The 9,942-nt window shown below is 37.6% G+C and overlaps 2 long non-coding RNA genes across 2 annotated transcripts; both read left to right on the top strand.

The window, feature by feature from the left end:
* The first annotated feature begins 3,005 nt into the window (after positions 1 to 3,005).
* Positions 3,006 to 6,749, top strand: LOC146897821 (uncharacterized). The gene is made up of 2 exons (XR_015021448.1): positions 3,006 to 3,309; positions 5,176 to 6,749. It is a non-coding gene; the product is annotated as an uncharacterized LOC146897821 (long non-coding RNA).
* A 254-nt stretch (positions 6,750 to 7,003) lies between these two features.
* On the top strand, positions 7,004 to 9,740 carry LOC146897820 (uncharacterized). The gene is made up of 2 exons (XR_015021447.1): positions 7,004 to 7,636; positions 9,503 to 9,740. It is a non-coding gene; the product is annotated as an uncharacterized LOC146897820 (long non-coding RNA).
* Positions 9,741 to 9,942: the final 202 nt, after the last annotated feature.

Raw genomic sequence — 9,942 nt, 5'->3', positions numbered from 1 at the left:
TTTATGTTACATTTTAAAATGATACTTAAAATTTATAAAACAGACATTATTTTTTATTTCGAAGAAATCTCACTTTTACCTAGACATTTTGTATCCTATTTTGATTGTTGTATTTTTTTTAAAAAAACTATTTAATCAAGTCGGTCCACGATATCATGGGTTTCTTTTGGACTAATATTAAATTTGGATAATGATAGGTTAAATCAGTTCTAAAAGGTTTAAAATAAAAGCCTACGTGTCAATAGAATATGATATACAAAGAATGAGGTAAACAAAGATAGATAATCAACTATGTTAGGACAAAGAGATTGTGTTCATATTTCTAAGAACTAATCATTACCCCGAAGTAAATCATTTTTCCACAAAACAATGATTAGAAACAAATACATGAAGCATGTATTTAGTAATATCATCTCCATACGCCCTCATTCAAATCCAAAGGATAGGGAAAGAGACATGAGCAAATAGTGATTGGCGAGGTGATCGTGTTTTCTACTATTCTTACATTAGGCGCCCAACTAATTCACATATAAAAATATGATACTTTTTATGTATTGTGTCTTCTTAATCAACTGTATAAAAGCTATTTTTCATTAAAAATTTAAACTTATGGATTATGTTCTTGAAGCTTTTCATTATTTTTTCATGCTTTAATTTGTTTTTTGGTTTTGACTTATTTAAAGTTATTTTAAACCGCGTAAATGAAATAGTTTTTTCAAAATATAAAATAAGAATGTACATGAAGTTCTACTAGTTTTTTTTTATTGAAATTACAGTTTTTCAATATGACTTTTTTCACCACTAGTATGTGTTTGCTGATTGTAAGAATTGGAGAAGGAAACTCACCTAATCGAACAAATATATTAGTTTACTTATTTAGGGTTCAACCTGCACTTTTATAACTTGTTTTAAAATTAATGGTTTAATCTTTTTTTGTTGTGAAGTTTTGCAATTTATTAGTTTTTCTAATAGTTTTTGAGACTCGCATAATGGATCATGTACGATAACTGAAACTCTAGTATTAGTTTAAATAAATATATTGGCTCGTATTAAATATCCTAAAAAGTATCAACTAAGCTTAAGTTATCAATAGAAAGTATGGACTAGACTTTCTTAGTAGTATTATTTTTGCGGATTTGCCTACGTCTTGATATTTTGGAATGAGAGATAGAAAGTTAGAGAGAGATATAGTGAAAAATGAGAGAGAATAGTCTACTTTTTGAGGTAATTACGAGCATATTTACTTTAATATTTCCAAAAGGCGGTCCATATGATTTTTGTTTGTTTTTATGTAATTTGTAAGAAACGACTATTTGATATTAATTTTGATGAGAAAAACTTATAGTATATTTGTTTGTACAAACATATTTTTATTTTATGATATTAAAATAAAGGGCAAAGATCTTAAACCAGACCATTGTGATATGAAATACTCGAGTTGGTCAAAATTCATTTAGTATAAAATAAAATAGTCATATGATACATCGTGTGGCTATCATTGATTCATTCATTTTTCCGCTGAATTTATGTTCAAGGTAAAATGGGACGAACTGCAATGCAATCGTTCCAAACTTTGTCATTCCTCTTCAAAATTTCAATTTTGTTTTTGGCATATGCTGGCCATTGGAGTGCATTTCTTGTCAAGTCATAATGGCAGGATTTTCCAACATCATTCACAAGGCTATGACAACAATAATCACTAACAATTTGATTTCCAACAAATACAGCAGAGAATATTTGTTTACCACATTCTGCAGGCTTTAATTTGCTTGCACAATTAGTTAAATACTTCTCATACGACGACAATGGCCTTGGGGCAAAAGTAACATCATGGGAAGGACCTCCAGAAGGTGGCTGAGAAATTTCAGAACACAATGACGTTGTGAAAAGCAAAGTAAAACTGATCATAATAGTCACAACATCGTAAAAGCCATTGAATGATGCCATGCCTATTTAGAGAATGATAGTTTAATCAAATTCTTAAAGATGATTTGCTTAGGTGAATTGGTTATGAACAAATTCTTATTTATAATATATGTAACACTATATTAACGTAAAAATGTATTTAGTATGTTGTTGTAACTCTCATAAAATACTAAGAAAGGTAAGTTTTCACGTTCTAGAGAAACCGAGTTTTTTTTATTGTTTTTTTAACTTCTCTTACAACTTTTACATATTAAAATAATCTAATTTTGTAACTTGCAAAAGTTTATGTTACATATTAAAATGATACTTAAAATTTATAAAACAGACATTATTTTTTATTTCGAAGAAATCTCACTTTTACCTAGACATTTTGTATCCTATTTTGATTGTCGTATTTTTTTTAAAAAAACTATTTAATCAAGTCGGTCCACGATATCATGGGTTTCTTTTGGACTAATATTAAATTTGGATAATGATAGGTTAAATCAGTTCTAAAAGGTTTAAAATAAAAGCTTACGTGTCAATAGAATATGATATACAAAGAATGAGGTAAACAAAGATAGATAATCAACTATGTTAGGACAAAGAGATTGTGTTCATATTTCTAAGAACTAATCATTACCCCGAAGTAAATCATTTTTCCACAAAACAATGATTAGAAACAAATACATGAAGCATGTATTTAGTAATATCATCTCCATACGCCCTCATTCAAATCCAAAGGATAGGGAAAGAGACATGAGCAAATAGTGATTGGCGAGGTGATCGTGTTTTCTACTATTCTTACATTAGGCGCCCAACTAATTCACATATAAAAATATGATACTTTTTATGTATTGTGTCTTCTTAATCAACTGTATAAAAGCTATTTTTCATTAAAAATTTAAACTTATGGATTATGTTCTTGAAGCTTGTAACATCCCGCCTGTCAGCATCAGAATATTACCAGACGATAATGCCAGAGGATTTAAGTTCATGGAAAATACGTGTGATGGAAATAATTTATGGGATGTCAGCTTAATACGAGTTAAGTATCAGTGTCAGATTTAACACGCCTGAGACAAGGGTATTCTGGTACTTGCACGCAAAGTGGTATAAAAGTGGTTTTGGGCCAAAATTCTTCATTATCTTCATGACTTTCTCTCTCTAGGTTTTGAGAGAAAGAATTTCTCTCTTCCTTCTCTCTAGCCACGCCACTCTCTCTCTCTACCATAATCTTTCAAAGCTTCCAAACACATGGGATTAGTGGTCAAGCATGGATCAAAGAAGCTTTGTGAGCAAGAACATCAAGAAAGAGAAGTTTAGCATGATTAGAGGAACTTTGAAGTTAGGGTTTGAGCTTGAACAAGATGGATCAAAGCTTGTTAGGTGCTGCTATATCATGTGAGTTCCATAGATAGATTACCCACCTTTGGGATTGATTAATCTTGTAGAAAAATCATGATTTATGTTAGTTTAGTTTTTATGGAACTTTAGTACCCCAAGCCAATCCAAGTTGTTTACATGTTAAAATTGCCATGGTATATGTTTAAATAAGTCTATACAAGTTGTTGGATGTGTTTGGTGCATTACAGGGTCAAATTGGACGAGTTTTGGGTCGAAAATGGCGAAAACCCGTAGCCGAAAGCACTGAAAACGCGAAAGTTCGCAGCGCTGCGCCTGTACAAGGGCGCTAGGCGCCCACACACAGGGAGCCAGCGCTAGGCGCCCAACTCCTGGCGCCAGGCGCCCCAGACAGGACAACGTCCGCGTTGTCTTGCGCTCGGGTGCTTGGGGGCAGTCGTGTGGGGGTCCGAGGCGATCGTTTCGAAGTATTCTTTGACTGTTTTCACTCATTTCTCAACTGGAACAAACTTGGCCTTATGAAATCGTAGAATTTTCTAAATGGCTTAAGACTTGGGTTTTCGCATTTTCAGTCTTTAGTAACTATTGGAAATTTGCACAACTCGTCAATTGATCCTTGCATCATTAATCATGGCAATCTTAGCATGTATTACAAGGATGGCTCAAGAGAGAGTTTTAGCCGAATTATTCGGGTAGCAAGAAACTATGCATGGGATGAAAGTAGAGCCTTGACATAGCTTGTCAAGAACTAGAATAGTTAGTAGAGAATAGAATGTTAGGCATGAGTAGTATGCTTGACTAGTTGCGAAGTGGCATAGAGTAATCTCTTCGAATAGAAGCTAGAGTGCCATACGAGTATGGCAAGACGTGAATTGATTAGATATCTCTTCACGTAGTAAGTTAAGCAAGCATATAGTTTACCTCTAGTTGGATCGTATAGACATCCGAGGTAAAAGAGATAGCTAGTATAGATTTAATACTCATGCATATATTTAGACCAAGATTTTAAAGATAAAGGTGCCATGTCTCTTGTGTCCACACTAGGTTGGTACAAGGGATTTCCATTAGGTGAAACGGGGTTAGCCGTAAGGAACCCGCATGTCACTTAGTAAGCAAGAGGTAGTGTCGTGTCTCTTGTGTCCACACTAGGTTGGTTCAAGAGGTTTCCATTAGGTGAAACGGGGTTAGCCGTAAGGATCCCGCACGTCACTGCAGGAGTGCCGTTGGTTATACCTTAGATAGGTTTCCATCGGATAGATAGGGATTGCGCTCGGGGTTACTCCACTCGGGGCTTTCCGTAAAATGAACTCAGATAATATTTGTTTGTTAAACGCTAACGTTATGAATGAACTTGACTATGCATATTTGTTAGATATATTTATGTTATGTCATAGAGCCTTGACGTAGGTCGTCAAGAATTAGTAGAGCCTTGACGTAGATCGTCAAGAATAGTAGAGCATAGACGTAGTGCGTCAAAACTAGCATGATACCAAGATGGAATACGTTGTTAGATACAACATAGTTAATGCATAGAGCAAGTATAGAGAAAGATATACCGTTGACGATATTAGGTTTCCCCTAATCGTCCGGGTTAGAATCGTGTCATGATTATGTTAGACTTGGGCCTTAATGCGTAGAGCGTATTCTTGGCAATGCGGTTTTAGATTCCCCTCGACCGCCATGACACGTATAGGAAGTGAAGCCTATAACAAGTGAGATAAGACTATGACGGCCCTAGTATGCACGACCGTCTAAGTATGCAAGTCCCCACACACGTATAATCAACCGTCAGGTTGTATTTTAGACACGTGGTGACCGTAGGTTTCCCCTGAGGTTGCCTGTAGCCTAGGATTTAGGGGAACTCACTGAGACATTATGTCTCATCCCAATCCTTATTTGTTTCAGATAAACAGGTTGGATTAGCAAGCTAGTAGCCGAATGGATGTTGCGACAAGTGTTCGTTCGTACCGCTGCAGGATAATGTGGATATTCAAGGATGCATCTGTTATACTTTAGAAAAGTTGAGTTGTATTATTATGTACGAACGCATTTTGTTGTATATATATATTCATTCGTAGTTGTATTGTTGTAAAATTTTAATGTATCCAATACTAAACTTAACGCACGTGCTAGACATTCTAGATACGTCTAGTATGGGTGTTACATTTGGTATCAGAGCAGACCTCTCCCAGTACGGTGTGGTTCGGGGACGAACCAGGCAGAAGCTGGTGGGCATGTAACACCCACGTCGTGGCTTTCGATATCCCGCTAGGTGGATACGAAAGGTTCCCGACCTAAGGGGAACGGTTTAAGCCGCAAGGGACCCCCATGACAATAGTAGGAACCGAAACACATCGGAATGAGAGGGATCCGGAGGCCGTGTAGGTATGGGACTACATGGTTGAAGGAAGGCTTATAAGAATTGTTAGGTACTACCCATATCAACAAGATGCATCTTCTTTTCGGGAGCTCAATCCATAGGAACTCCACAGTTAAGCGTGCTTGGCTTGGAGTAGTACTAGGATGGGTGACCTACCGGGAAGTTTCCCGGTAAGCATGTGAGTGAGGACAAAGCATGCTGAAACGACTCGTGTTGGTTTGTGGGGTTAGTCGGCAATCCTGTAAGCAGTCTGGGATGTTACACTTGGTATCAGAGCAGGTCGATTCAGACCGTGCCTTGGGTCATTAAGTTACAACAAAGGTAGTGGGACCATTGGGTTCCGGGTAAATGTTCTAGTTGTTGTTGTTAGTTGAGCCTGATCAACTCAATTTAGCATTCGACGATTAGAATGGATGCCTGAGAGCTGAATAGGACCCTGGAGGGACGAAGTATGTGAAGAAGATGCACCAGAAGGTGTGAACTTAGAAGCAAGAACTCAGAATGAGTATTAGTAAGAAGTTGATCGTGCCAGTAGGTGGCCGGTGAACTAAGCAAGTAGAAGTATGAATCCTCCGGGAATGTAAGGCAATGTTAAGAAAGGACGTTTAGACAGCGTTGGGTAAGTTGTTGATGATGCTTCGTATACCCGTAAGTGGAGAATACAGAAATATCTTAGCAGGACCTGAAGCTTCAGTAAGGGTCGTAGTTAGAACGGAAATGTATTCCAGAAAGTAAGCGCAAGGCTACAAGATAGAAAGCAGTCGACGTAGGTTGACGGGATTAGTAGACTCTCAGGATTAGCGTTATGTTATTGAGATTATGGACTTGAATGTTCAAAGTGAACGAGGTTCTAGTGTTCGGGAAGCTACGTTAAGCGGTAACGCAGGGAAGTAAGCTACTCGTAGTAGAAAAAGGATTCAGTGAGAGTTTTATGCTATCAGGAATGAGGCATTAATTTCTAAAGTGCCGAGAATTGTATCGAATTAGGTTGATGCTTGCCATGCATATGTAGTAGGATATTTTAGATGTTGGGAATGACTGATGTGCATTAAATTACTTGAGAAATAAAAATTTATGCAAACTATGTTTTGAAAAAAAATTGAGCTGAAGAAACTCATCAATAGCGAACCCGGAGCGAATTTTTTTTCAGTTCGTCTCTAGGGAATGCAGTGACAATTGGAGAGTTGTCTTCACCATCTGTTATGCAATGAGAAATTGTTTTTTTTTTATATCGAGTGACGAATGCATATCACCCCCTAAGGTTTTCAAAAGAGGAAAAGGCATGGGCAACCATCAACGAAAATCGATTCGGTTTGTGACTTTGGAAGTTAATGTGTCAAGAGATAAGAAAGAGGAAGAATTACATGTATTGATAAGGAAAGTATGCTTCGAAACTCTACGGAGTGAGTTTGATCAGATTTAGTATAGCAGGAACCAAAGGAGACAGATTTTAGTTGCAATGATTGTAGATGATTTCTAAATTTCGAGGACGAAATTTCTTTAAGGGGGGTAGAGTGTAACATCCCGCCTGTCAGCATCAGAATATTACCAGACGATAATGCCAGAGGATTTAAGTTCATGGAAAATACGTGTGATGGAAATAATTTATGGGATGTCAGCTTAATACGAGTTAAGTATCAGTGTCAGATTTAACACGCCTGAGACAAGGGTATTCTGGTACTTGCACGCAAAGTGGTATAAAAGTGGTTTTGGGCCAAAATTCTTCATTATCTTCATGACTTTCTCTCTCTAGGTTTTGAGAGAAAGAATTTCTCTCTTCCTTCTCTCTAGCCACGCCACTCTCTCTCTCTACCATAATCTTTCAAAGCTTCCAAACACATGGGATTAGTGGTCAAGCATGGATCAAAGAAGCTTTGTGAGCAAGAACATCAAGAAGGAGAAGTTTAGCATGATTAGAGGAACTTTGAAGTTAGGGTTTGAGCTTGAACAAGATGGATCAAAGCTTGTTAGGTGCTGCTATATCATGTGAGTTCCATAGATAGATTACCCACCTTTGGGATTGATTAATCTTGTAGAAAAATCATGATTTATGTTAGTTTAGTTTTTATGGAACTTTAGTACCCCAAGCCAATCCAAGTTGTTTACATGTTAAAATTGCCATGGTATATGTTTAAATAAGTCTATACAAGTTGTTGGATGTGTTTGGTGCATTACAGGGTCAAATTGGACGAGTTTTGGGTCGAAAATGGCGAAAACCCGTAGCCGAAAGCACTGAAAACGCGAAAGTTCGCAGCGCTGCGCCTGTACAAGGGCGCTAGGCGCCCACACACAGGGAGCCAGCGCTAGGCGCCCAACTCCTGGCGCCAGGCGCCCCAGACAGGACAACGTCCGCGTTGTCTTGCGCTCGGGTGCTTGGGGGCAGTCGTGTGGGGGTCCGAGGCGATCGTTTCGAAGTATTCTTTGACTGTTTTCACTCATTTCTCAACTGGAACAAACTTGGCCTTATGAAATCGTAGAATTTTCTAAATGGCTTAAGACTTGGGTTTTCGCATTTTCAGTCTTTAGTAACTATTGGAAATTTGCACAACTCGTCAATTGATCCTTGCATCATTAATCATGGCAATCTTAGCATGTATTACAAGGATGGCTCAAGAGAGAGTTTTAGCCGAATTATTCGGGTAGCAAGAAACTATGCATGGGATGAAAGTAGAGCCTTGACATAGCTTGTCAAGAACTAGAATAGTTAGTAGAGAATAGAATGTTAGGCATGAGTAGTATGCTTGACTAGTTGCGAAGTGGCATAGAGTAATCTCTTCGAATAGAAGCTAGAGTGCCATACGAGTATGGCAAGACGTGAATTGATTAGATATCTCTTCACGTAGTAAGTTAAGCAAGCATATAGTTTACCTCTAGTTGGATCGTATAGACATCCGAGGTAAAAGAGATAGCTAGTATAGATTTAATACTCATGCATATATTTAGACCAAGATTTTAAAGATAAAGGTGCCATGTCTCTTGTGTCCACACTAGGTTGGTACAAGGGATTTCCATTAGGTGAAACGGGGTTAGCCGTAAGGAACCCGCATGTCACTTAGTAAGCAAGAGGTAGTGTCGTGTCTCTTGTGTCCACACTAGGTTGGTTCAAGAGGTTTCCATTAGGTGAAACGGGGTTAGCCGTAAGGATCCCGCACGTCACTGCAGGAGTGCCGTTGGTTATACCTTAGATAGGTTTCCATCGGATAGATAGGGATTGCGCTCGGGGTTACTCCACTCGGGGCTTTCCGTAAAATGAACTCAGATAATATTTGTTTGTTAAACGCTAACGTTATGAATGAACTTGACTATGCATATTTGTTAGATATATTTATGTTATGTCATAGAGCCTTGACGTAGGTCGTCAAGAATTAGTAGAGCCTTGACGTAGATCGTCAAGAATAGTAGAGCATAGACGTAGTGCGTCAAAACTAGCATGATACCAAGATGGAATACGTTGTTAGATACAACATAGTTAATGCATAGAGCAAGTATAGAGAAAGATATACCGTTGACGATATTAGGTTTCCCCTAATCGTCCGGGTTAGAATCGTGTCATGATTATGTTAGACTTGGGCCTTAATGCGTAGAGCGTATTCTTGGCAATGCGGTTTTAGATTCCCCTCGACCGCCATGACACGTATAGGAAGTGAAGCCTATAACAAGTGAGATAAGACTATGACGGCCCTAGTATGCACGACCGTCTAAGTATGCAAGTCCCCACACACGTATAATCAACCGTCAGGTTGTATTTTAGACACGTGGTGACCGTAGGTTTCCCCTGAGGTTGCCTGTAGCCTAGGATTTAGGGGAACTCACTGAGACATTATGTCTCATCCCAATCCTTATTTGTTTCAGATAAACAGGTTGGATTAGCAAGCTAGTAGCCGAATGGATGTTGCGACAAGTGTTCGTTCGTACCGCTGCAGGATAATGTGGATATTCAAGGATGCATCTGTTATACTTTAGAAAAGTTGAGTTGTATTATTATGTACGAACGCATTTTGTTGTATATATATATTCATTCGTAGTTGTATTGTTGTAAAATTTTAATGTATCCAATACTAAACTTAACGCACGTGCTAGACATTCTAGATACGTCTAGTATGGGTGTTACAAAGCTTTTCATTATTTTTTCATGCTTTAATTTGTTTTTTGGTTTTGACTTATTTAAAGTTATTTTAAACCGCGTAAATGAAATAGTTTTTTCAAAATATAAAATAAGAATGTACATGAAGTTCTACTAGTTTTTTTTTATTGAAATTACAGTTTTTCAATATGACTTTTTTCACCACTAG

The sequence above is a fragment of the Medicago sativa genome, chromosome 8 (genome assembly GCF_051527215.1).
Source record: "Medicago sativa cultivar Bolivia chromosome 8, Bolivia_mono, whole genome shotgun sequence".
NCBI classification, from domain to species: Eukaryota; Viridiplantae; Streptophyta; class Magnoliopsida; order Fabales; family Fabaceae; genus Medicago; species Medicago sativa.
Note: the sequence above shows the minus strand (reverse complement) of the source record. Positions and strands in the feature narration are given on the sequence as shown.